Here is a 26,268-nt window from a genome sequence, read left to right on the forward strand (position 1 = left end):
ACATAAGTAGCCAATTTGCAGTCTTTTAGAGCAGAAATAGTGTTCAATGAGGCCTCAGTATGGAGATAAAAGCTCCCAGTCATCACTGAAAACTGTTGATGAAGCTTCCAGAAAAAGGCAGACCTCTGCGGCAATATACATTTTTTTATTGTTACACACCCTTCCGTCAGAAAAAAGGCCAAGGAAAAGGAAAACCTACTTAACAGCACATGCAAGTAAAGAAAAATTTTGACACTGTTACCTGGAATGCACTCTTTGACATTCTTAAGGGAGCATTGAGTTATCTACAACTTGCATAGCGAAACTCAAATATCAAAAACACAGGCAGTAGTTGAGAAGTGAGTGAAACATCACTGCAGCACAATTCAGCTCAGTTTCACGAACGTTCTCAGGTTTGTATTTGCGACAATTTGCAATTGTGTGGAACGTTTCAGTAAGTTTACAAATAAGACACGCTTTCTCTTTGAAAATGTGATTATGTGCTGCACATTTACATAACTGAATTTTTTTCTTTATTTTTTTAAACTTTTAATCCACAATGAAATTTGATAAATGGAACCTAACCACATATGTACTATCTATTTAGAAAGGTACCCATAGAGTAAAAAGAATCAATAATTAAAAATAATTTCAATTTCTTTAATCAAATTTTCATTATCTGCAAGCGCCTTTAATTCTTAGTTTGTCCAGGCCATGAAGGCCCAAGGGATGTTTACATGACACTGTGTCATCCTGTGCTTGCAGCGTGGTATGTATGGGCGTGTGATAAGCACACCACTCTCCAGGTCATTTTGCACATTTTCCAGACTATGTGGCAGCTACTACTCAGTCAAGTAGCTCCTCAGTTGGCAACACGAGGCCGAGTGCACCTCGCACCAGTCGTGCCACCGAGGAAAAATCCCTGGCAGTGCTGGGAATCAAACCCAGGTCCTCCGGGTGGCATCCGTCTGTGTGGACCTTCAGCCGTGGAGGTGGATTTAAATCACACGAGAGCCCATCAGATATCTTGCACAGAAAGAAGCAAAGTATACCCCCATAAAAATTACAGTTAAGTTGTGGATAGTGGTCGCTGTTTTTCTTCCCACAGTTATTTATACAAATGATGCCATTATTTACAATTTATGCCTCATTCTTCACATCAAACTACATGAGATACTGAATTTACTGCTCGTGTTGTTAGCAGGACAAATTATTTACAACATTGCCAAATGAAGTTCGAGGATGGGCATCAGATGTTATTGTTACAGCACGTGTTTCTGTGCAATGAATATTTTGTGTTTATGGATAAAATTGCCCAGAGAATTACCACGTACAATATCAGTGAATGGAAGCATTCGAAGTAAGATAATTTTCTAATTTTTTTCACCACCAAAATCAACAATTACAGCAAATTTTTCTGAACTTATGTATTTGCGAAGCTCTGTAATATGTTATTTCTGTAATATTTTATTTCCAATCCAAATACTGATCAGTAAGCACCCTGGCAGATTTTGAAAATAAGTTTTAGATGTTCCCTTACCTCTGTCGTATTGTTATTGATAACAGAATACCTTGCCTCAGACAGAACTGAATCAACTATATTTGTCCCAAGTCATGTTGGAAAGCATCTACCAAGAACTAAACAACTATTGTTACAGATCAGTCAGGCTCAATTATGATGCTTGTGTTGTCAGCGAAGATAACTGCTTCTTCTTATTAGTGTAAGGTACATCACATTTATACAATTTCAAAAACAGGGCTGGTCCCAGAAATGAATCCTATGGAACACCAGATGTAATTTGTCCCCACTATCCCCAAGACTGTACATTTTATGTAACACAACCCTTAGATTTCCTTCTTATATAACAGAGAGAAAGCAATTACTCGTACCTCGAAAACCATAAAATGTATGTTTCCCCTAAAGAATGGTACAATTTACAGTCAAATACCTGAGATAGATCATAAAAAATCCCGTTAAGTGAAATCACGTCATTCTGATACATCACTGAAATGGTAAAGCATGTGTTCAAGTGTGGAGGCCGGTCTGCAATCCAAATAGTGACTGACTCAGACCCTCGTATCTGCAGATATGCTCAACCACTTTTAAATACATTGCCTGACAAAAAAGAGTGAACCATTCAGTAGGGGAGGAGGAAACAAAAAGAAAAAAACTTCAGACTGGGAGGATATGTGATGCTTTTTTTATTATTTGCAAAACTGAGACAAATTTACAAGGGATTTGGCAGTACAAGCTAACTTATCAATTTGACGCTGCACTCCCTCTCTCATGGAGTTATGTACCGAATCAGTTTGTTACGGAACCATAAATCCATCACACCTTCCCTGGGGCAAACTAGCCCACGGCTGTTGAAACTGGTTGTCGATATCCCAGATACTGGCACTTGGACAGCCAGTCCCACACGTTCTGTCAGCTGCAGATCTGTAGGTGTCTCTGGCCGTGGGAGTACTTTGATGTCACAGTCAGTTCGTAGGACACTTGCCTCGTGTGGATGAGCTTTCTCCTGACAGAAAAATGGCACTACGACACTGTCACACGACCGGTGATAGTGTAGTCCATTTTTCCTTGTCTCTGCACTGCTCCGATGCAGCCATTTGTGTTGTGCCTTTGCACAAAACGGTAATTTCCTAGTGCAACTGCTGCTAGTCTCCACCAAATTGTGCAGGACGATGCAAAATGCGGGGAGTCCGATATTCGTTTTCGGACGGCAGATGCAGATGTGGAGATGTACTCAGTGCATAATACAGCAATCGTACCTCGTAATCTTCAGACATGTTCGCCAGAACCTCGACAGAGTGTACGCTCAACTTAGTGGCCCGATGCCATACGGCACGGGAACATTATCACATCTGAATGCGCCACAAATCTGGATACTGCACGATGCAACCAACGAATCGAGCGACCAACTGGAGACCCACCCTTTCCAAACTCTGTCAGGTGTGGGTAACACTGTCTCACACGGGTATGTGGCACCTCCATGTCCTTCACAGTGATCAGTCAACATCTGATTCTGTTCACACGGCTTATAAGAGATACTGTCAGGCATGCTAACAACATGTAGTTTGAACAACACTAAGGCACCCTGGCGGCTTTTCCACGTGTCACAGTGAATTCCAGCTATAATCATTTACACAACTGCCAGTGATGTTCAGACATTCAACTATCTTCTGGGCGTTCCCCTTTTTTTGTCAGGCACTGTCCAAAACTTTTGAGAAAGAAGTCAGTAATCAAACAGGTGATAGGTATTAATATACGTACTACTGCAGGGACTGATGACCTCGCTGTTTGGTCCCCTTCCCAAAACTTACCAATCCTACTATATTTATTAAAGAGGAATCTAATGACAGCATAGTTTAGTTTGTCTGGGCAGATATCTTGCAATTGAAGAAAGTAGCTGAAATCAGAATAAATTTTTAATATTTTGATTACACGTTTTTACATTTAAGGGAATTAATTATTTTCCCGATTTCCATGGACAAAGTAAGTACTGCAGGATATGTGACAATAGTGAATTTCAGATCATTCTATCTGTAATGATTAATTTATTTATTTACAGTGTAGGAAAAGATAGATTGCTAATTATCGTAAAGATAAGACCCTGAGTTGCAGACAGGCACACTAAGAGACACTTTGAGTGTGGTTTCAGTTCTCTGAGACTGCAGACGTGTGTGCAAGTTGCGTTTGCATGAGTGTGTGTGTGTGCGTATGTGTGTCTACTGCTGACAAAGGCCTTAATGGCCGAAAGCTATAATTATGTGAATCCTTTTGTTGTGCATATGGCGACTCAGCATCTCCACTATATGGTAACTAGCAACTTTCCTTTTCTGGTATTGTTACACTTAAGAGACACTTACACATAAGCTTTCAGCCACAGCCTTTCAGAAAAAGAAAGAGAAACACACATTGTTCGTTCACATGAGAAGAGTGCGTAGTTCTCTTTCTTTTTCTGACAGAGATGGCCAAAAGCTTATGTGTAAGCATCATCTTTTAATTGTGTCTGTCTGCAACTTAATGTGCCATCTTTACCCTTAGAAGCAATCTGTCTTTTCCTACATTGTCGATACTCCGACCTGGAATTTCCATTGTTTGATTTGTTTATTGGACAGGCGTGATCTGATATGACACAGTGTGCTACTGATGTCAGACAGAATACTTCATTAATATTTACAATAGGTATATTGTGATTTACTACAATACACTACAACAGGTTTATATAAGGTTTGTATTTACATTCATTAATACTTGTTCCACAGATCATGAATCAACATTTTGTAATGATGTGGGACGTGTCAGTTTAACAAAAGTTTTACAAAACAGTTACTACTTTATATCTAGAAATTCATCTATAGAGTAGAGGGAGCTGCCATTCAGAAATTCTTTTAATTTGTTTTTAAATGTTCATTAACTACCTGTCAAATAACCAAAGATTTCTTGTGCCAGCATAATTCACCCCTGTCTGTGCCAAAGTCAGATTTAACCCAGAACTGAATAGTTTGTGTGTAACATGAAAAACATAACCAGTATATTTACTGTTGTAGGTACTCTTTTACGGAGTAAACTCAGATTTGAGAGGAGCTTACTGAGAGACCGGGAATCCGTGTGGAATGGTCCCTTTTGACAGAGTTGCATGTCAGCATGTAACACATGCAAGTCTGAGTTTGTTCTAGTGTTATGTTAGTGAATTTCATTGTTTTTCATAAGTCAAATTCAGCTGGCACTAGATAGTTTTTTAAGAACTTTACAATCTCAAGTGCATACAAGCAAGGAAGGGTTAGGATCTCCAGCTTCTTGAAAACAGTTTTGCAAGAGTCTCTAATCTTACTTCCATTAGTAATCCTCATGGCTCTCTTTTGTATTCTAAATGCAGCTGGAGACTCTCTCCAGAAGACACACAAGATCTTAGGTGAGATTGTGCATAGCAGCCAGTATTTGTTCTAATGTTTACTTGATCAGTATGTTTCTTCCATTTCAGGTTATCTTGTAACCATACACCCAGGAATTTGAATTCAATGTTATTTTCTGATTTTTGTTTATTTACTGTCACAGGTGCTTGACTCTATTTTGTATTTTGTGTGTCGTGGAAACTTTTTTTCTGAGTTCTTCATTAGTCAAGTTCACTATACTGGCTGTGTGTTGCCCTTTTGAGAAGTGCATTTGTGTTATCTGCAAAAATAATCATTCTGTGACAATTAACATTCAGGCTCAAGTCATTGATGTAGTGGAGGAAAAGCAGAGGCCCCCAATACTGAGCTCTGCGGCATGCCTTGCTTACCACCAGACAGTCTTTCTGTTATTGAACTGATTTATTTGTTGGTGTACTTCATGGCTCACCTGTGAGTGATTACTTAGGAATGATGCACTGATTCCATACTGTTCAATTTTATCAGTACTATTGTGTGTCCACTGTGTCAAAAGCCATTGCCAGATCAAGAAATATGTGTGTAGTGGGTTGTTACGTATCTAATAGATCTGCTGTAGTATTAATGCATTCATATACAGCAGTTTCTGTAGATTTGTTGTTTCTAAACCCATACTGAGGTATACTCAGAAGTCCTCTTTTGTAAATGAAGCCCATAATTTTTTCAAATCTATTAGAGAATTAGGATGAAATTGTGATATGCCTATAATTGTCAATGTCTTCTTTATCAACTTTTTTCAAAATAGGAATTACTTTTGAGATTTCAGTGACTCAGCGAAGATACGTGCCTGGAATGAACAGTTCCACAGGTGAGTATGTGGTTTAGGAATAGTTTGTGCAGTTCTGGATGACAGTTGCTGGAATTCTATCACTGCCAACTGAATAAGAACTTTTTAACCCTCTGAGGGCTATTACATTATCACCTTTAGAGACTGTGGTAATTAATATTGACACTGCCACGTGTAATTTTACTGGTTAACTGGTTGAAATTTTGTTTTGGGTTATTTATAACCAATTCATCAGCTATGCTAGTAAAGAATTTGTTGGAAGTGGCCACCACAACTGCATAATTGGTTAACATTTCATTTTTGTGTTTAATTTCAAAGTTCACAGTAACTCCCTTTTTTGCAGGCATGTTTTCCAACAATGAATGGCTGATTCAGAGAGGTTTTCACTATTAATTTTTCTATTTAAGTGATGTACATCATAGCTCTTTGGTATAGAATGGATAATTATACTCAATTTGTGATTTGGAGCACATAGTTATTCCAATGGTTTTACACATTCTTCATCATTAGTACCATAATTGAGTCAGTTTAAGTTGATCCCTGACAGTTGCGGTGGGCTAGGCGCAGCAACTTAGTGCGCCTACCTCAACTGATAAAGTAACGCAATTTTGTAACTCTATCTGCCTCGGTGTTATCACAGCTCTGTTTTCAGCTGCAGCTTTTAGTGTTCTGCAGTTGAAAGCTGGCAACAGCGTAATGAGTTGTAAATGATCTTCCTACATCGTCTTGACTATGTGTGTGTGTGTGGATGGGGGGGGGGGGGAGGGGGGGGGGAGGGGGTGTTGGTATCACTTGAATCCCCATTACAACCAGAGTACTGCATGTACTGAAACTTCTAGTCACGTTTCCCACATTACTTCCCACCTCTTTCAGAGGAGCACCAGCTTTTACAATGCTTATTACCTGACATGAATGTCCTAGTTTGCTTTACAGTATCTGTGCACAGACTTCTATGATTCTCACATAATGGTGGTACTTTGCTTTTCTCCTGAACTTTAAAAAGTAACTGTTTAAGAGGCTTGCTATGTGCCTGGACTGTTTCTTATTATCTTTAACTACTAAATAATCTCGTTCCCTGATAAATTATCCTGTTTCCCTTATAACTATGAGCCATGTTACTTTGATTTCATTTTCAAAATTATTAATCTCTGACATGAAATGCAAGTGGTTTAATTTTATTATAACTCTCCTGAATAAAGAATAATATCTTCTACAACATTAAAACAACTGCATATCTGTGTTTATCCTCAGCATTTTGAATATTTCCTTCTTGTTACGCTACTGTTGCACCATCTCACAGCATTTGTTGGAAAACAACATATTAGACATGAATTACATTTACCATTTACATCCATTGCCTCATTCCAGCTGATACTTTGCGGGTTCCTTCTAGATGTGTCTGTTGCCAGCTCACTAACTTCCTGCTTAACACTTGATTTAGAGCTGTATTTTGTCTTTTAAGGCTGACTGGCCATCACGGTCATAACCCATTTGGAACTAGACATACAAAAATGTTCTCTCTTATTTCATAGTGAGGATCTGTAAAGCATAATACTTATAACTGGTTTATTAGGATGCACTTCACATGCACATCCATTAATTTGTTGTTCTGTGCATATATGATTTGTGTCCAGGGATTACTTTTTTATGTACACAACTACTCCTCATTTCTCCACATTGCTTTTACAATAGCTAGCTCCTAATTTGTAATCTTCAGCATTTAATTTTTATTCCATATGTAGATGGTCCTCCGACAAGTAAATTACATAAAACACATTTTTAGGTCACGATTCATTTAGGTTTATTTATTTACTTGTTTGGCATTTACAAAGGCAATTATCACATTAATGTATTAACTACAATATTCTTCAAGCTCTATACTGAATTACAGTATTACTTACATATGTTCTAATTATACTATACAACATTAAAAGTATTCTTGAGCCATTCCGTGCCTGAGTCAAAGTGTATGTGTATGTCCTTCGCATCACCCTCATAGCCCTCCACTTCACACATAAGTGGTCCACTGAATGGATTTCACCGCAGTCACATTCAGGACTATCTGATATGCCCTATTTGTTCATCAGCTGTTTACTTTCACCAGCATCCATTCTCATACAGTCCTAAATTGTTCAGTTTCCTCGGGAGGTTGTGCAAGTCGTCCACCAAATTTTGGTCCGTATGTCCACTTATGGCTCGTAGTCCTTTCCAGCCTGTCTTCAAGTCAAACCTTGCAGTTCTTTGCCAGTTTGCCATAAAGGTGACCCGGATTTCAATCTGTTTGTATGTACCAGGTGTTTGTGTATAAGGAGTTCTTAATATAGGATCTTTTTGCATGCTCTTATGGCTATGATCGCCTAATTTCAGGGGCTCTGTGTTTGCCAGGGCATGGAGCAAGGTGCATAGGGTGGCGCTTGGTGCTCCAGAGGTTATTCGCATTGTCTCCTTTGGCAAGATGTCCACTTTAGCTATGTATGCACTTTTCATTCGGACTGGTGAACATTATTCAGCCAGACAAGGACTATTGCTGAAGACATCAATGTGCTCACTCCACCACTGCATGTCATCCCAGTCAGTTTTGATAGGTTAGCATTTAGGGATTTTAGTTTCTGTTTTATATCTTAATTATAAGTTTTAGTTCGATATAATTTCATGTCCAAGTATTTAGGCTTATTCTCATGTCTGATGCACTAACCACTCAGAGGGAGCTGGTGTTTTCTATATATATTTCTACTGTTAAGGTGCATTATGGTTCTTGTTGTTAGAGTTTGGATGTAGGCGCCGCTTCAAGCCCGTAAGGTTTTGATGCAAAGTACTACATATACTCTCCAACTTCTCTATTTTGGTAAGCGGGGTCAGGGATTTTTCCCTGCCTCAAGATGACTGGATGTTCATGTTGTCCTCATCATTTCATCATCATTGATGAAAGTGGCAAGATTGGACTGAGCAAAGGTTGGGAATTTGTACGGGCGCTGACAACTGTGCAGTCGAGTGCCCCACATCATCACCATCATCTATTTTGGTAGTATTTAGAACTAGTTATTCTAATCATTTTTGGTACTACTTGTCTGAATGCAGAGCTTAACGTAAAGCAGGATCCCCTCTAACAGCAGTTATTACCGAAATTTCACTGTGTATGATTGCGAACCCCTTCCCTCCAAAATTATTCTTTCAGCTGACGTGTCTTTCTCATTCCAATTAAGGTGTAGGCTATGCTTCTTGTATTCCCACATGAGAATAGCATCGAATGGAACAGCTCCGATATGAACTCTCTCCAATGCAGTAATGTTATCCCGCCAATGTGCTGAGTGAGCAGAAAGGAAAGCAAAGAGAAAATTAAAAAGAGAACTCCAGCTGAGGGAGAAAAAATAAAAATTTTAAGTTTCCCAGTAATGTTGTTATTCTGACAGAGATGGGAAAACACATGGAGATCCGTTGAATGAAATGATCAGTTTCTCATAAAGAGGTTATATAATTAACACAAACAAAAGTAAAACAAGAGTAGTAGAGTGTAGCTGAATTGAATCTGGTGTCGCATAAGAAATCAGGCTGGTAAATGATAGAAAAAAATTACCAGATTACCTATTTTTTATTTGGGCAGCAAAATAACTGCCAATGGCCAAAGTAAGCAGGATATAAAGTACTGGCAGCAGTAAGAAAAGTATTTCTGATAGAATTATAATTCTATCACTAAACTTCAAAGTTCTGATTTCTTCTCCCTGAACTTCCCTTTTATGTCCTTTGACTCTTATAACAGCAGTCTAGTTTCTGTACAAATTGTACATAGTCTTATCACAGAATGCATGCTCTCATGGGTAGTATTTGCGCTATTGCTTTTATGTGTACCCTCACTGATTCTGTAGAGAACTTTCTCATTCCTTACATTATCAGTCCGCCGAATTTTCATCATTTTCCAGTGGAACCACATTTCAAACACTTCGATTCTCTTGTTTCTTGGTTTTCCCACAGTCCATGGTTCACTTGCGTACACTGCCTCAAATTAAGGCCTATGTTTGATACTAGTAGACTTTTCTTTGCCAGGAATGCCCTTCTTGCTAGTGTTAGTCTGCTTTTTATGTCCACCTTTCTCCATCCATCATTGGTTATTTTGTGGCCCAGGTGGCTAGTTTCAGATCTCCAATTCTGTTGTTAAGTTTCTCGCTGAGAAATTTCTGCCACCTCTCATTATTTTTGTGTTTCTTCGGCTTACTCTCAACCCCTATTCTGCACTCATTAGACTCTTCACATATAGATTAAACAGTAGGGTCAAAAGACTACATCCCTGTCTTACACCCTTTTTAATCCGAGCAGTTCATTCTTGGATCTTCCAGTCTTACTGTTCCCTCTTGGTTCTTGTATATATCGTATATTTCCCATCTTTCTGTACAGCTTACTCCTATTTTTCTCAGAATTTTAAACATGTTCGGCCATTTTATATTCTCAAGCACTTTTTCCATGTCTGCAAATCGTATGAATGTGTATTGATTTTTCTTCAGTCTTGCTTAGACTATCAACCACATTGTCAGAAATGCCTCTCTGGTGCCTTTACCTTTCCTAAAGTGAAATTAATCATCATCTAATAGATCCTCAATTTTCTTTTCCATTCTTCTGGATATTATTTTTGTCACCAACTTGGATGCATGAGCTATTAAGCTAATTATGCAATAATTGTTGCACTTGTCAGCTCATGCTATCTTCAGAATTTTTTGGATGACATTTTTCCAAGAGTCTGATAGTATACTGCCAGTCTCATACAATCTACACACCAGTGTGAATAGGTGTTTTGCTGCCACTTCCTCCAATGATTCCAGAAATTCCACAGGAATGTTGTCTATCCCTTGTGCCTTATTTGATCTTAAATCCTCCAAAGCTTTTTTCAATTCTGATTCTCATACTGTATCCCTGATCTCTTCCTTTTCGACTCATGTATCTTCTTCCATCTTGTCATCAGACAAGCCATCCCCCTTATATACGAGGTGCGGCTAGAAAAAAACCGGACTGATGCTGGAAAAACATTTATTTACAATTATTTACAATTTCATGTTATCTCCTTCAATGTACTCTCCTCCTCGGTCTCTACACCGCTCCATACGAATTTTCCACTGTTCATAGCAATGCTGCAGATCATTTTCGGTAAGTCCATACATTACTTCCGTCGCTTTTTCTTTTACTGCTTCAACAGTCTCAAATCTAGTTCCTTTCAAAGCTGACTTGACTTTAGGGAAAAGAAAAAAGTCACAGGGGGCCAAATCAGGTGAGTAGGGTGGATGATCTAAGATGGGAATGTTGTGTTTTGCCAAAAACGTCTTCACTGACAACGCACTGTGAGCTGGAGCATTGTCTTGGTGAAGGATCCATGACTTTTTTCTCCACAAATCGTTCCGTTTTCTCCGTACTCGCTCACGTAGGGTAACCAGGACGCTAATGTAGTAATGCTGATTCACTGTTTGTCCCTCTGGTACCCAATCAATGTGCACAATCCCTTTGGTGTCAAAAAAAAACAATCATCATTGCCTTGAATTTCGACTTTGACATCCGTGCTTTTTTTTGTCGTGGAGAACCAGGAGTTTTCCAATGCATCGATTGGCATTTAGTTTCGGGATCGCAAGTAAAAAACCACGATTCATCGCAAGTAATAACATTTTGTAAGAAGGTGGGATCACTTTCAATGTTTTCCAGGATGTCAGAACAAATCATTCTTCGGCGTTCCTTCTGTTCAATTGTGAGACACTTTGGAACCATTTTTGAACACACTTTGTTCATGTTGAAACTTTCATGAAGAATCTGCCTAACACTTTCCTTGTCAACTCCTGTTAACTCAGACACTGCTCTGATTGTTAAACGGCGATCTTGTCGAACAAGTTTACCGATTTTTTTCAATGTTTGCATCAGTTTTTGCTGACAATGGTCTGCCAGTGCGAGTGTCATCACTGGTGTCGTCGCGACCATCTTTAAATCGTTTAAACCACTCAAACACTTGTGTTCGTGATAAACAATCATCGCCGTACACTTGTTGTAACATTACAAACGTTTCACTTGCAGATTTTCCTAGTTTGAAACAAAATTTGATGTTAAAACGCTGTTCTTTCTGTACGCTCAACATTTTCCGACGCACAGACAAAACGTCAACTACTTAAAACAGACGCCACGGGCAGACTGAGTGCAGGAGGCAGATGAAACTCGAGCAGTAGGCGGAGCGAGAGTCACGTGACAGGCCATGCGACTTTCAGCCTTATTGCATTCGTTTTATTGTTTCACCAGTACTAGTCCGGTTTTTTTCTAGCCACACCTCGTAGACCTCCAATTACTCTTTCCACCTATATTTTCTTTCCTCTGCATCTAACAGCAGAATTCCAGTTGCTCTCTTAATGTTACCACCCTTGCTTGTAATTTCGCTAAAGGTAGTTTTGACTTTTCTGCATGCTGAGTCAGTCCTTCCAATGGTCATTTCTTCACATTTTTCATGCAGCCATTTCATCTTAGCTTTCCTGTACTTCCTATTTATTTCATTCCTCAGCAACTTGTCGTACTGCATTCCTGAATTACCCTGAACGTTTTTGTAATTCCTCCTTTCATTGATCAAGTGAAGTATTTCTTTTGTTAACCATGGTTTCTTCACAGTTACTTTCCTTGAACTTATGTTTTCCTTTACCACTTCTGTGAGTGTCATCTTGAGAAAGGTCCATTTCTACTCAAGTCAACTGCCTACTCAGCTATTCAATATCACAGTATCTATAGCCTCAGAGAACTTCAAGCATATCTCTTCACTCCTTAGTACTTCTGTATCCCACTTCGTTGCACACTGGTTCTTCCTGACTAGTCTCTTAAACTTCAACCTACTCCTCATCAGTACTAAATTGTGGTTTGAGTCTATATCTGCCTCTGGGTATGGCTTACAATCCGATGTCTGATTTTGGAATCTCTGCCCGACCATGATGTAATCTAACTGGGATCTTCCCACATATCCCACCCTTTTCTAAGTATTCTCCTCCTCCTCCTGTTATTCTTAAACAGACTATTTGCTATTACTAGCTAAAAATTATTGTGGAACTCAATTAGTCATTCTCCTCTCTCATTCCGATTACCAAGTCCACATCCTCCCGTAACCATTTCTTGTACTCCCTCCCCTACAGCAGCATTTCAGTCTATTAGATTTTCATCTCCCTTTATGTACTGAATTATCCATTTAATGTCCTCATATACATCCTCTATCTCTTTATCTTCTGACTGTGATATTGGCATGCATACCTGAACTATTGTTATTGGTGTTGGTTTTTCTGTCAATTCTGATAAGAACAAACCTATCACTGAACTGTTCACAGTAACTCACTCTCTGCTCTACCGTCCAATTCATAACAAACCCCACTCTCGTTATACCATTTTCTGCTCCTTTTGAAATTACCCTACACTTCAATGACTCCAACTATACCTAGACTGAACCTTAAGACTTCCAAGATTTTCTAGCTTTCTTGCCAAGATCCAGACTGCTGACTTTCCACACCACAATTTGTAGAACATTACTTTTTTGTTGGTCATTCAATCTTTTTCTCATGGTCACCTCTCCCCTTGGCAGTCCCCTCTGGGAGATCGGAATGGAGGACTAGTCCGGAATATTTTGCTAATGAAGAAATCATCATGACACTTCTTCAATTATAGGCCACGTCTTGTGGATAAACACTGTGTGTCTTTCATGCAGTGGTTTCCATTGTCTTCTGGATGCTCATGCTGCTAATCATTACTGATTCTTCCACCTTTTTAGGGGCAATTTCCCATCCCAAGGGCAACAGAAGGCCCTGAGCCTCTCATTACTCCTCCGCTCTTCGACAAGGCTGTTGGCAGAACAAGGGCGACTTCTTATACGGGAAGTCTATGGTTGCCATTGCTGATGATTTCTATTCAAAATTTAAACAGTGGTAGGGTTCGAACCTGGTACCCATGACATTCTGATTAGTACTCAAAGATGCTACACCTAGGCCACAGAAGTTAAGGTAGTGCCTTAAAGTCAGCATTATCAGCTGCATTGCTGACTCGCAGTCACACGGACCCATGTTCAATTCCCGGTCATGCCAGAGATTTTTTTCCAGTCATCATCATTTCATCATTGGCAGACAAGTTGCCAAAGTGGCACCAAATGGCTCTAAGCACTATGGGACTTAACATATGAGGTCATCAGTCCCCTAGATTTAGAACTACTTAAACCTAACTAACCTAAGGAGAGCACACCATCCATACCCGAGGCAGGATTTGAACCTGCGACCGTAGCAGCAGTGCGGTTCCGGACTGAAGCGCCTAGAACTGCTTGATCACAGCAGCCGGCTGGCATTAAATAAAAAGACTTGCACCAGGCAGCCATACTCCCCAGATGAGCAATTCTAATTACAAAATGATCTAGAGAGAATTTTTATATGGTGCGCAACGTGGCAATTGGCACTAAACAACGAAAAATGCAAGGTCATTCACATGGATACTAAAAGAAATCCGATAAATTTTGGGTATACGATAAATCACACAAATATAAGGGCTGTCAATTCAACTAAATACCTAGGAATTACAATTAGGAGCGACTTAAATTGGAAAGACCGAATAGATAATATTGTGGGGAAGGCGAAACAAAGACTCCGCTTTGTTGGCAGAGCACTTAGAAAATGCGACAAACCCACTAAAGAGAGAGCCTACATTACACTTATCCGTCCTCTGCTGGAATATTGCTGCGTGGTGTGGGATCCTTATCACGTAGGACTGATGGAGACATCAAAAAAGTGCAGCTCGTTTCGTGTTATCGCGCAATAGGGGTGAATATGTCACTGATGTGATACGCGAGATGGGGTGGCAGTCACTGAAACAAACGCGGTTTTCTTTGCGGCGAGATCTATTTACGAAATTTCAATCAGCAACTTTCTCTTCCGAATGCAAAAATATTTTGTTGACACCTGCCTACGTAGGGAGAAATGATCATCATAATAAAATAAGAGAAATCACAGCTCGAAAGGGAAGATTCAGGTGTTTCTTTTTCCCACACGACATTCAAGAGTGGAATGGTAGAGAAGTAGTATGGAAATGGTTCGATGAAACCTCTGCCAGGCACTAAAGTGTGAATTGCAGAGTAACCATGTAGATGTAAATGTAGAAGGGGACTCATGCATAGTCAACACCGCCAGCATTTTCTACAACTATAAATTCTGGCCTGCCATTTTGAAACCTTTCTTGTGAGGCAAGCTGCAGGGTAAGTGTTACTTCACAGATTCTTATATCTCTCCAGAACCCAAAATGATCTTCCTCCGCACAGCATTCTACCAGTATTCCATCATTCTGTCGATAATTCATTTTAGTATTTTGCAACCATTACTTTTTAAACTTGTGGCTCATTAATATTCACACTTGTTAGCATCCTTTTTTTGTACTGATACTATTATACTGTTTATAAGTCTGAGGGTATTCTACCCATTTTATGTAACCTACATATCAAGTGGAATGGTTTCAACATCATTGGTTCTCCCAGTTTCTTAATAATTCTGAAGGAATGTCATCTTCTGCAGGTGCCTTGCTTAGACATAGGTGTTACAGCATTCAGTTCAATTCTTACTGAACTACATTTTCCATCTCATCTTCAATTTGTCTAGTATAATGTGACATTTAAAGTTAAGGGTAAAGCTTTCAAATCATCTTATTACGTAATTTTTTTTTTTTTAAGGTCTAGTACTCTCATCTGAAAGATTATGCATTACTGAGAGGTCAACGCAAACCATTCCATGCTGGCATGGACTTGTGACACAATGTTGTATGTGACATCATATGTAGGGGTGTATTTGGAACTTGGCTTGTGAGAAGAGAGTATTTTGAAGCAGGTGTGTCACTTGAGGTGGTGCTCTGTTATAGTAAATGTTGATTTCAGGAAAGTTGTCGAGTGTTCTGTTAATTGTAGAAGGTCGATGCGTGTTTTGGTTGGGTGATGGATCCAACAGTGAAGTTTGACAGCCATATGGAGACAGAGGATATGCATTATATGCTGAGAACCACAACTTTTTTCAGAAATATAGTGAGTTGGTAGAATGTGTTAAAATCCAAAATGTGGAAAGGTTATGAAAATGGTGAAATTGGTGCCCTCTGGTAGCAGTGATGTTTCTGCAGGGTGCTTTCATGACGACTCTTTGTCAGGCTCAATTTGGCATGGAACCTGGAAATAAAATTTTAGGCAGGCGAGCCAAGATACCATTTACTTGACTTTTATTTTTGGTACCACTCGTCTACATGGCTTTGTGCCCTTGAGATAGGTGTCAATGTTTGTTCATTTACTGATCAGTTGAGAAGGGAAAGTGGGAAGGTTTACATACTTAAATATGTTTTTAAATCTGTATGATGTTTGATTTTGAAAAATTAGTGTTAATCAGTATATATATATATATATATATATATATATATATATATATAAAATGGAAGGAAACATTCCACATGGGAAAAATTATATATAAAAACAAAGATGAGGTGACTTACCGAACAAAAGCGCTGGCAGGTCAATAGATACACAAACATAGGTGGAGTAGGTATTTTATCTTGATCTTGTCATATCTTTTTGTCTGTGGTTCGTGTATTATGTAGTGCTTTCATTATTAGCTTTTGTTTTCTGCTAGTCTAATTTTTTTTGTACAGTTGTGTTTTTTGATGGATTAGTAAATTTAAGTTAATACTCTAAGTACATATCGGTATGTTATTTGGTTTCTTTGTGATTTCTTTAAAAAAAAAAAATACTGAGAAGTTCATTCAAAAAATGCACATAACAATACAAGTCGAAAGTTGTAAATAACTATGATTCAGATATCATTGTACTGTGGCTGGGGGATATTTTGGAGTTCATTTTAACTATATAAATATCTTTGCTCTTTTCCCACCTTGTGTGCATCAATCAACTCTGAAAACTACAAGAACAGTTAAATTTGTAAGCCAGTCAAATGGAAACACAAACTGAACATGCTGCCATTTTTATAGACGACACCTTTCGTAGCTAAGCATTGGATAATGACTGTGAAACATTGGAAAAGTGTTAATACAAATAACAACCCAAATGGAAAAATGCTGCATTAATTTAGCTGTATACATTGACTGTGTTTATCAATCAATAGCTGTAGAACAGAACACCCCCCCCCCCCCCCCCCAATGCAGATATTGTTGTTTTGTATTTAGCTGGTATTGTGGAGTTTAGTTTAACTATATAGGTTAATTGAAGATTATGATACCAATGTTGTGGTGTTTCTTGAAGGATTTGTGGATTTTTGTTTAACTTTTGCATTTGTTTTGTCTGGTTTGTCTCAGCCCAAACCCAAAATCTTGTGGGGTCTCTCACGTCAGATATTGGTTTTTAGATTGTTTTAAATATATTTTTATGACAAAATTATTGTCGTTGTATGACTATTATGGTCACATAAGTGAGGTCATATTTGTCATTCTGCCATATTGGATTTTGATGACATAGCAGGTCAAAGCCCACACCCAGTATCAAACACTTGGGTATTTCCCATTGACAATGAGTAACCTCTGCTCTCAAAATGCTGCATTATATGTTAAGCTGTGGGCTTCTGATCATAATTTTACAGTTACTCTGCTAGCAACCATGTTCACAATTCTGTTTTTTTAAATCATCAATGTCTGTGTCTTGAGGACTCCATTTTAAACATGTACATAACAATGGTCACTGCCAAGCAGTTCCTAATTACAGACAGTTTCTGGTCATTTGCATACAGCTAGCAACCAAGTGTGCATAAGGTGAACAGGCTTACATTTAGATGCTATAGCTACAATGTATCATTGATGACATGAAACTTCCAGGCAGTTCATACTCTGCTCCAAAGTGAAAGATTTATTCTGGAAACAAATGCATTGCTTTTAACAGGTGGATGGTAAACATTATCAATATTAAATCTACAGTAATAGAATGCTTGGGGTAAACCTGGACTGGAAGAAGTAGTGAATTACAGTTTAGCACATAGTTGACAATAGTGTCATTAAATACGGGCGCTGCACTTCAGGTATGGAGGAAACAAATGCACGTGGTTTGTTGACTACATTACCTCAGCAGTCACCAAAAGTGATTTCAGAAAATAACAGTGTGTTTATACATAATTATTCAACTACAACGACAACAAAAGTGCACTTAAGGGTCGGCAGCTTTCATGTTGCATGTTGCAGCTTGGTAACTGCTTGCACGGTGAATGATGGGAAGTGAATGTGATGAATAATGAGTCGGATGACTAGACAAGATGACAGAACAAGTGAGAAAATAGTGTGAGGTGAACGTTGTCATGATGTACAGTGTATGAAGTTACATGGTGCACGATGGAATATAGTGTGCTGAACACTGTCATATGAAACAGAACATTGTGTAAAATTTTCCAGTTTTCACCCAGTCACATTTGTTACCTTCACCAACTCACAACCAAACTGGAACACTTCAACCTAATCTTAAGCATGGCTTCAACTGTGTGAATCTGAAGATGCTGAAAAAAGTCAGCCCTCGACCCATGTTTTGATATTTCTAAAAATATCTTCTTCAGAAAGAGTAGGCCCTTAAAAATGTTTATAACCAGTTACAAAAATTATTTTTACAAACATAACAAAATATTAATAAAAAAATATTTGTGAGGTAAGCGCACCCACTTGTTACATCACATGATGACACATTAGAATAGCTGAAGCTGAGTGGCTCTTGTCTATATAAAACTGACAAAAAGAAGAATTATCCCAAGCCATGGATTTAGATAGCAGCCAGATTACATTTAGCATACTCCAGAATGAATTCTCACTGGTGAATGACCACAGGTAGAGGTTCCTGACAACACAAAATTATAACATGAGTCACAGGATACAATATTTGCATATATGAATATACAAGCTCACGTGCCCAGGAAGAATTGGGTCGTAGAGGGAGCTAAACACGTGTGTGTAGGAACTGTGCCTTCCTTGTGTTAAACAACTGCATTTTACATTAAAGTAAGCATGAAATTTCCTCTACAAGGGTACTAAAAATGTAATAGTTTAGCTGGTGTGCATTACATATAAAACTACAAATACATTTGCTGACAGTAACACCATACATAAATTCAGCAGGCAGTAGGTAGTGTTCTATTTACAAATGCGTGATGAAATTAGAGCAAATATAAGTTAAACACTGTCACTCAAAAGAAAAATGAAAAAGCTTACTGCTTAACGCTACAGAAGCTTAAGCAACAAGGAAAATCGGAAAGCAGTGGGTGCTATATACGTGCACTTAAATACTGGCTCTTGCTGGTGTTAAGTAGCATAATTTTACATTAAAGCAATATAACAATCTCTTATAGAAGGCCTGTAATAAATGCAAAAATTTTACAGATATACATTAAATATAAAATTGTCTGCAAAACATTTATGCAGCAAAGTGATACTGCATGTACTTCTGTTACCAAGAAGGGTGGAGGACAGAATAAAATGGGTAAAGTTACATCACAACATAAAAATGAGAACCTTCTGCTTAAATGTACTAATACCATTTTTGGAATAACATCTGTAGAAACATGTAATGATAAGGCCACAAAATATGAAACTTAGTGATATGAAATTACACATTGTATTCTATTGTATTGTTTCTAGGTTCCCAGTTCCATACGATGGAGAGGCTCCCAGTTCCATACGATAGAGAGGCTTCGTCCCCGTCGTAGCTCGCAGTGGTACACAACCCCACAACAGGCTACAGCAATCCATTCACCCCACCATAGCCCCACACCGAATCCAGGGTTATTGTGCGGTTCGGCCCCCAGTGATCCCCCTCACCCCCCCCCCCCTCCCCAACCCCTTGGGAATGTCTCAAACCAGACAAGTGTAACCCCAATGTTTGTGTGGTAGAGTAATTAAGGTGTATGCGTACTGATCCGACATAGCGTAACTGTGGCGGAATAATGGGAACCCGCCCGCGTTCGCTGAGGCAGATGGAAAACCGCCTTAAAAACGATCTCCAAACTGGCCAGCACACCGGACCTCGACACTAATCCGCTGGAAAGCAGTGCGTTAGACCACAGGCGGGCAAATTACACATACAGAATGGCAGTGTCACTTTCGATATTCATCATAAGACAATCTACTCTGATAATATTATTCCATCAGATTCTTTCACCCATTCAGCAATAAATCATGCTTTCACAACACCAGAAAGAAATTAATTTGATTAAAACTACTGCTAGCAATAATGGTTATAAACAAGACATGGCTGACCAGATATTTTGCAATAAAAGGACAACAAAAAATTTTCAACACTAAATGCCAACAAATTGAAGTGTAATGAAGAGGGAAATGGTAAGTTTATTTCGATACCATTTTAGGTAATGTGTCCTACAGGACTGCCCGTCTTCTGACTACGAAGTATGGATGTAAAATTACCTTCTATACGAACAATAGCGTGAAGAAAAATTTAGTACATACATTCACATATCCAGGTGTCTGTAAAACCTTCCATAAAGATTGCCCTACTGGTAGAGCTATTAAAGCCAGATATAAGGAGCACCTGTTGGGTAAGAAATGGGGAAATGTGCATAGTTCTTGATTTGCTTATTTCATACCATGCACTGAAACAATTAAAAGAAACCGTAATTTTATGTAAGGAAATAAAAGGGTAAAAATTTGATTTACTATAAGAACTTGAAATTTATAAACATCTTGCTAATAGAGACAGAAACATTCTGAATGATCAGTTGCAACTTAAGAGTAATCACTTCCTTGATGGATTTAAATCACTGCTCATGGTCACCGATCTCCACTAATACTGGTGAATGTGCCATTTTCCTCAAAATATTGTTTCTCTAGTGTACAGTAATTTTCGCACCAAATGGAACTTAGTGATATGAAATGTCAGTAGCTTAACTATCAATTTAATATGTCACTGTTGCAAAATACTAACACGAATTCTTTACAAACAAATGAAAAACCGGTAGCTGACCTCAGGGAAGATCAATTTGGATTCTGTAGAAATGTTGGAACATGTGAGGCAATACTGACCCTACGACTTATCTTAGAAGATAGGGTAAGGAAAGGCAAGCCTACATTTTCAGCATTTGTAGACTTAGAAAAAGCTTTTGACAATATTGACTGGAATACTCTTTTACAAATTCTGAACGTAGCAGGTGTAAAATACAGGAAGCAAAAGGCTATTTACAAGTTGTACAGAACCCAGATGGCAGTTATAAGAGTCGAGGGACATGAAAGGGAAGAAGGCGTTGGGAAGGGAGTGAGAGAGGGTTACAGCCTATCCCTGACGTTATTCAATCTGTATACTGTATACTGGGCAACCCCCCATGAACCATGGACCTTGCCGTTGGTGGGGAGGCTTGCGTGCCTCAGCGATACAGATGGCCGTACCGTAGGTGCAACCACAATGGAGGGGTATCTGTTGAGAGGCCAGACAAACATGTGGTTCCTGAAGAGGGGCAGCAGCCTTTTCAGCAGTTGCAGGGGCAACAGTCTGGATGATTGACTGATCTGGCCTTGTAACATTAACCAAAACGGCCTTGCTGTGCTGGTACTGCGAACGGCTGAAAGCAAGGGGAAACTACAGCCGTAATTTCTCCCGAGGACATGCAGCTTTACTGTATGATTAAATGATGATGGCGTCCTCTTGGGTAAAATATTCCGGAGGTAAAATAGTCCCCCATTCGGATCTTCGGGCGGGGACTACTCAAGAGGACGTCGTTATCAGGAGAAAGAAAACTGGCATTCTACGGATCGGAGCGTGGAATGTCAGATCCCTTAATCGGGCAGGTAGGTTAGAAAATTTAAAAAGGGAAACGGATAGGTTAAAGTTAGATATAGTGGGAATTAGTGAAGTTCGGTGGCACGAGGAACAAGGCTTTTCGTCAGGTGATTACAGGGTTATAAATACAAAATCAAATAGGGGTAATGCAGGAGTAGGTTTAATAATGAATCAAAAAATAGGAGTGCGGGTTAGCTACTACAAACAGCATAGTGAACGCATTATTGTGGCCAAGATAGACACAAAGCCCATGGCTACTACAGTAGTACAAGTTTATATGCCAACTAGCTCTGCAGATGATGAAGAAATAGATGAAATGTATGACGAGATAAAAGAAATTATTCAGGTAGTGAAGGGAGACGAAAATTTAATAGTCATGGGTGACTGGAAATCGTCAGTAGGAAAAGGGAGAGAAGGAAACATAGTAGGTGAATATGGATTGGGGGGGAGAAATGAAAGAGGAAGCCGCCTTGTAGAATTTTGCACAGAGCATAACTTAATCATAGCTAACACTTGGTTCAAGAATCATGAAAGAAGGTTGTATACCTGGAAGAATCCTGGAGATACTAAAAGGTATCAGATAGATTACATAATGGTACGACAGAGATTTAGGAACCAGGTTTTAAATTGTAAGACATTTCCAGGGGCAGATCTGGATTCTGACCACAATCTATTGGTTATGAACTGCAGATTGAAACTGAAGAAACTGCAAAAAGGCGGGAATTTAAGGAGATGGGACCTGGATAAACTGAAAGAACCAGAGGTTGTAGAGAGTTTCAGGGAGAGCATAAGGGAACAATTGACAGGAATGGGGGAAAGAAATACAGTAGAAGAAGAATGGGTAGCTCTGAGGGATGAAGTAGTGAAGGCAGCAGAGGATCAAGTAGGTAAAAAGACGAGGGCTAATAGAAATCCTTGGGTAACAGAAGAAATATTGAATTTAATTGATGAAAGGAGAAAATATAAAAATGCAGTAAATGAAGCAGGCAAAAAGGAATACAAACGTCTCAAAAATGAGATCGACAGGAAGTGCAAAATGGCTAAGCAGGGATGGCTAGAGGACAAATGTAAGATTGTAGAGGCTTGTCTCACTAGGGGTAAGATAGATACTGCCTACAGGAAAATTAAAGAGACCTTTGGAGAGAAGAGAACCACTTGTATGAATATCAAGAGCTCAGATGGCAACCCAGTTCTAAGCAAAGAAGGGAAGGCAGAAAGGTGGAAGGAGTATATAGAGGGTTTATACAAGGGCGATGTACTTGAGGACAATAATATGGAAATGGAAGAGGATGTAGATGAAGATGAAATGGGAGATAAGATACTGCGTGAAGAGTTTGACAGAGCACTGAAAGACCTGAGTCGAAACAAGGCCCCGGGAGTAGACAACATTCCATTAGAACTACTGATGGCCTTGGGAGAGCCAGTCATGACAAAACTCTACCATCTGGTGAGCAAGATGTATGAGACAGGCGAAATACCCACAGACTTCAAGAAGAATATAATAATTCCAATCCCAAAGAAAGCAGGTGTTGACAGATGTGAAAATTACCGAACTATCAGTTTAATAAGTCACAGCTGCAAAATACTAACGCGAATTCTTTACAGACGAATGGAAAAACTGGTAGAAGCAGACCTCGGAGAAGATCAGTTTGGATTCCGTAGAAATGTTGGAACACGTGAGGCAATACTAACCTTACGACTTATCTTAGAAGAAAGATTAAGAAAAGGCAAACCTACGTTTCTAGCATTTGTAGACTTAGAGAAAGCTTTTGACAACGTTAACTGGAATACTCTCTTTCAAATTCTGAAGGTGGCAGGTGTAAAATACAGGGAGCGAAAGGCTATTTACAATTTGTACAGAAACCAGATGGCAGTTATAAGAGTCGAGGGGCATGAAAGGGAAGCAGTGGTTGGGAAAGGAGTGAGACAGGGTTGTAGCCTCTCCCCGATGTTATTCAATCTGTATATTGAGCAAGCAGTAAAGGAAACAAAAGAAAAATTCGGAGTAGGTATTAAAATTCATGGAGAAGAAGTAAAAACTTTGAGGTTCGCCGATTACATTGTAATTCTGTCAGAGACAGCAAAGGACTTGGAAGAGCAGTTGAACGGAATGGACAGTGTCTTGAGAGGCGGATATAAGATGAACATCAACAAAAGCAAAATGAGGATAATGGAATGTAGTCAAATTAAATCGGGTGATGCTGAGGGGATTAGATTAGGAAATGAGACACTTAAAGTAGTAAAGGAGTTTTGCTATTTAGGGAGTAAAATAACTGATGATGGTCGAAGTACAGAGGATATAAAATGTAGACTGGCAATGGCAAGGAAATTGTTTCTGAAGAAGAGAAATTTGTTAACATCGAGTATAGATTTAAGTGTGAGGAAGTCGTTTCTGAAAGTATTTGTATGGAGTGTAGCGATGTATGGAAGTGAAACATGGATGATAATCAGTTTGGACAAGAAGAGAATAGAAGCTTTCAAAATGTGGTGCTACAGAAGAATGTTGAAGATAAGGTGGGTAGATCACATAACTAATGAGGAGGTATTGAATAGGATTAGGGAGAAGAGAAGTTTGTGGCACAACTTGACTAGAAGAAGGGATCGGTTGGTAGGACATGTTCTGAGGCATCAAGGGATCACAAATTTAGCATTGGAGGGCAGCGTGGAGGGTAAAAATCGTAGAGGGAGACCAAGAGATGAATACACTAAGCAGATTCAGAAGGATGTAGGTTGCAGTAGGTACTGGGACATGAAGAAGCTTGCACAGGATAGAGTAGCATGGAGAGCTGCATCAAAGCAGTCTCAGGACTGAAGACCACAACAAGAACAACTGGGCAACCAGTTAAGGAAACAAATAAAAAATTTGGAGTAGGAATTAAAATCCATGGAGAAGAAATAAAAACTTTGAGGTTTGCCAATGACATTATAATTCTGTCAGAGACAGAAAAGGACCTGGAAGAGCAGCTGAACGGAATGGACAGCGTCTTGAAAGAAGTCCAAATTAACTCAGATGATGATGAGGGAATTACATTAAGAAATGAGACACTTAAAGTAGTAAATGAGTTTTGCTGTTGGGGAAGAAAAATGACTGATGATGGTCGAAGTAGAGAGGATATAAAATGTAGACTGGCTATGGCAAGGAAAGCATTTCTGAAGAAGAGAAATTTGTTAACATCGAGTACAGATGCAAGTGTCTGAAGTCTTTTCTGAAAGTATTCGTACAGAGTGTAGCCACATATGGAAGTGAAACATGGACAATAAACAGTGTAGACAATAAGACAATAGAAGCTTTCGAAATGTGGTGCTACAGAAGAATGTTGAAGATTGGATGGGTAGATCACGTGACTAATGAGGAAGTACTGAATAGAATTGTCGAGAAGAGGAATTTGTGGCCCAACTTGACTAGAAGAAAGGATCATTTACTAGGACACATTCTGAGGCATCAAGGGATCACCAATTTAGCACTGAAGGGAAGCATGGAGGGTAAAAATCGTAAAGGGAGACCAAGAGATGAATACATGAAGCAGAGTCGTAAGGATGTAGGTTGCAGTAGTTATGCGGAGATGAAGAGGCCTGCACAAGATAGAGTAACATGGAGAGCTGCATCAAACCAGTCTCTGGACTGAAGACCAGAACAACAAAAACCACCTCTAAAATTATTGCATTTATTAGAGGCCTTCTATAAGAGATTGTAAAACAAAATCTTAAACATGGCTGCGAAACAGCCACTGTGTAATTCAGAACAGATTGAAAAATCAGCCAACCAGTTGCAAATAAAGGTATATTATCCGTTGACCATGATTTCGATATTTGTAATACTATCTTCTTCAGAAGTATTGGCCTTATTAGATCACATGATGCAATATGCATCATAAGATAAAATATTTGCGTAAGTTACATGTACCTTATGTCAGAGACTAAGGCCAGCTGCTACTTATGCAAATATTTTATCTTGTGACACATGTTGCATCAGGTGACGTAATAAGGCCAACACTTCTGAAGAAGATATTTTTACAAATATTGAAACTTTGGTCAAGGGATAATAAACCTTTATTTGCAACTGGTTGGCTGATTTTCCAATCTATTATAAGAGATTGTCATATTGCTTTAATGTAAAATTACACTACTTAACACCAGCGAGACACAGTGCTTACACGCATGTATATAGCACCCGCTGCTTTCCCATTTTCCTTACCGCCTAAGCTTCCATAGTGTTAAGCAGAAGTTTTTTTTTCTTTCTAGTTACACTGCTCAGCTTATATTTGCTCTGCTTACCTCATGTATTTGTAACAGTGACCTTTTGTAAATAGAATTCTATCTTCTGTATGCTGAATTTATGTACAGTATTACTGTCAGCAAATGCATTAGTAATTTTATATGTATCGTATACCAGTAAATCTTTTACATTTTTAGTAGCCTTGTAGAGGAAATTTCATACTTTCTTTAATGTAAAATGCTGTTACTTAACATAATCAACGCGCAGTTCTTACTTGCATGTATTTATCGCCCTCTGCAGCCCAATTTTTCCTGGACACGAGAGCCTGTATATTCATAACAGCTGGCCTCTATCTAAGGCACAATGTACACTCAACATATGCAAATATTTTAACCTGTGACACCTGTTATAATTTTGTGTCAGAAAGAGCCTGTATCTGTGGTCATTTATCAGTGAGCATTCATTCTGAAGTATGCTAAATGTAATATGGCTGCTATCTAAAGCCAAGGTGTGGGATAATTCTTGTTTTTGTCAATTTTATACATGACAAGAGCCACTCAGTGTCACCTATTCTAGTGTACC

Source organism: Schistocerca americana, chromosome 10 (genome assembly GCF_021461395.2).
Source record: "Schistocerca americana isolate TAMUIC-IGC-003095 chromosome 10, iqSchAmer2.1, whole genome shotgun sequence".
Lineage (NCBI taxonomy): Eukaryota > Metazoa > Arthropoda > Insecta > Orthoptera > Acrididae > Schistocerca > Schistocerca americana.